At 50.4% G+C, this 3,180-nt stretch overlaps 2 non-coding genes across 2 annotated transcripts; both read left to right on the forward strand.

Annotated features, from left to right (window-relative positions):
• Positions 1–2,007: 2,007 nt before the first annotated feature.
• On the forward strand, positions 2,008–2,079 carry Trnag-ucc. Its single transcript has one exon. It is a non-coding gene; the product is annotated as a tRNA-Gly (tRNA).
• A 586-nt stretch (positions 2,080–2,665) lies between these two features.
• On the forward strand, positions 2,666–2,737 carry Trnag-ucc. Its single transcript has one exon. It is a non-coding gene; the product is annotated as a tRNA-Gly (tRNA).
• The last annotated feature ends 443 nt before the right edge of the window (positions 2,738–3,180 follow it).

Below are 3,180 nucleotides of genomic sequence, written 5' to 3' on the forward strand. Positions count from 1 at the left end.
AGGCGAGCTGGCCACTTCCCTGGAATTTAAAAGGGTCTATTCCCTCATTCTAAGGGACCAGTTCCTGTCGGCAATCCACGATGACGCTCTGAAGCAGAGGCTGTTGGACCATCAGTTCGGCTCTATACCGGACTTGGCACGACTTGCCGACGACTATGTGACGTTGCGTCGAGACACCCCGAGGCTACCGAACTCTATACCGCAGACAAGCGATGGACAGCCTGTTCGCTACAGTGGCCCACGGGTCACCAAGTCGAAATATTCTGTGGTTTGCTACCGTTGCCGACAGGTAGGCCACAAGTCTAACGAGTGTCGGATGCCCGCGTATGCAGCAGGTGGAAACCCCCACGCAGAAAGCTTTCAAGCAAGAGCAAAACCGACCGGACCCGTGGTGAAGCATGTTCGTGAGCTATCGAAGGAACTTCACATGCCCATGCAGGAGTACGACGACCCCCTGCTTCCGGTGGGGTTGGACGACAGGTTGCTATATGCAATCGTCGACGGCGGATCCCCCGTCAGTTTCATAGATAGAAGCTTTTGCGCTGCTGTTGGCAGTAAGTTTGATGACTCGGTAACCCCTACCTTTAAAGTGATGAATGGGACAACTTTCGAGACATTGGGACAGGTAGCTGTTCCTCTGGACATAGCTGGACACACTTCGACTTGTTCAATGTATGTCATCGATCACCTACCGCGACCAGCCACCGTGCTTCTTGGAAGAGATCACTGCCGCCAGACTGGGCTGGTAGTGAACTACGCAACGAACAGCTACTGGATTGAAGGAACACACCCCCTTATTAAGTGGCCCTTGGTGTCGTTAGAGTTTCCAGAGACCGCCACGAGTCCTGGCCAGCCAAAGGAAGAGCCAACAGACAACTACCTGCCAGAGAAGCTCCGTCTGCCAACTGTTTCAGGCAGTGACCTCACTGGCAGTCAGCAAAGCATGCTGGACAGCTTGCTCAAGGCCAATGCGGACGTGCTTAGTGACAAGCCAGGATGGACAGATTAGACTGAGCATTACATCCGATCAGGTGATGCCTCCCCCATCAGGTCTATGCCTTACCGCCTGTCTCCCTTGAAGAGAGGGGCCCTTAAACAACAACTGCAAGACCTACAGGAACAAGGGATCATCAGCACTTCCGAATCTCCATGGACATCACCCATTGTCATGGTGCCAAAACCAAACGAGAAAGAGTTCAGGCTGTGTGTCGACTATAGGAAGCTGAACAATGTTACGAAGCTGGACGCATATCCGGTGCCCACGATAGATTCCATCCTAGAGTCACTGCATGCAGCGAAGTATTTCAGCTCCCTGGACATGAGAGCAGGTTACCACCAGATGGGGCTGGCTCCGGAAGATAGGGAGAAGACTGCGTTTGTCTGCGGAGGGCTTGTTCGAATTCTCCGTTCTTCGTTTCGGAGTCGTCAATGGACCAAGCAGTTTCCAGAGACTCATGGAAAAGGTGCTCGGACCCTTGAAAGGCATCAGTTGTTACGTCTACCTTGACAATGTAGTCATCTTTAGCAAGACCTATGAGGCGCACATTCTTTCTTCCTTCTCATTCTCTGTCACGCATGCTGTGCACTCTTTTTCTATCTGTCTATCTGATTCCAGATAGATGTAGGTGGGTAATTAATTTTGTCGTGGCTTGTTATCACGGACCGCTGCAAATCGGAGTGGCTGACTTGAACTTGAAGACTGTATAGTCAATTCGCCCTCCCTCGCTGTATTTATTTAAAAAAAAACTTATTGTGATACATGTAAAAATGTAATATACTAAAAAAAAAAATCTTAAATCCACGTTATTGTTCCCCACCTGCACCCATTATCACCTCATCGCCGCAGTGTCTCCCTCTGGTGGCAACTGTTTGCAACACCTGCGGGCGCTCTACTTCCAAAACTTGTTACCGATTACCGTAACTGTGTCGCGAACAATACTGTAGTGATTGTAGAGATCGCATTTCACACACACGACAGGACAATCGCTGACTTTCTACGTCAGAAGCGCGTCGGTGGTATAACGGTTAGCATAGCTGCCTTCCAAGCAGTTGACCCGGGTTCGACTCCCGGCCGACGCACATTTTTTCTCAATTTCACATTTGATATAGGTATATTTGAAGCCAATTTGAAAGGTAGGTATTGAAATACAACGTTAAGGGCGTCGGTGGTATAACGGTTTGCATAGCTGCCTTCCAAGAAGTTGACCCGTTTCTCTCTCTCTCTCTCTCTCTCTCTCTCTCTCTTCTCTCGCTCTCTCACCCATACACTTGTTTGGCCCTCTCTCCGCTTCTGCGTATCTTTCTCAATCTATCTCGCTTGCTCTCTCTCTGTCTTTCTTTCTTTCTTCTCATTCTCTGTCACGCATGTTGCGCACTCTTTTTCTATCTGTCTATCTGATTCCAGATAGATGTAGGTGGGTAATTAATTTCGTCGTGGCTTGTTATCACGCACCGCTGCGTATCTACGTTATTGTTCCCCACCTGAACCCATTATCACCTCACCGCCGCAGTGTCTCCCTCTGGTGGCAACTGTTTGCAACACCAGCGGGCGCTCTACTTCCAAAACCTGTTACCGATTACCGTAACTGTGTCGCGAACAATACTGTAGTGATTGTAGAGATCGCATTTCACGACAGGACAATCGCTTACGTACTACACCATAAGCGCGTCGGTGGTATAACGGTTAGCATAGCTGCCTTCCAAGCAGTTGACCCGGGTTCGACTCCCGTCCGACGCACGATGTTTTATTGCTTATAACGCGTGGTGTTCCCTGCTAGGCACGTGAAAGGAAAGTTGCTCTCCTATTATTATTACGTTAGTTTCCTACCACCATAGTAACAAATCAGTACCATCAGAGATCCAGATGAGAGACCGGATACCAGAGAAGCGTCGCCTGAGAGGTGTTGATCCTGCCCGCTAAGCGCGAATCTTGCGCGCAGTTCCGCGGCAAGGCGCACGCGACCGCGGGAACGTCCTACGAAAGTATCACGCGCTGGCAGCTTCTGATCCGTGCGCCAAATCGAAAGGCCGGCGCACGGATCAATAGCGATCGGATCCGTCGCGAGCCGGAGACGAGCCATTACCGATCGTCGTACTAACAATGATTACGATAGAGCAAAACACGCGCACACGCACACACGCACGCAAGATCACGCACGCACACACGCACGCAAGATCGCG

The sequence above is a fragment of the Priapulus caudatus genome, unplaced genomic scaffold (genome assembly GCF_000485595.1).
Source record: "Priapulus caudatus unplaced genomic scaffold, Priapulus_caudatus-5.0.1 Scaffold32, whole genome shotgun sequence".
NCBI classification, from domain to species: Eukaryota; Metazoa; Priapulida; class Priapulimorpha; order Priapulimorphida; family Priapulidae; genus Priapulus; species Priapulus caudatus.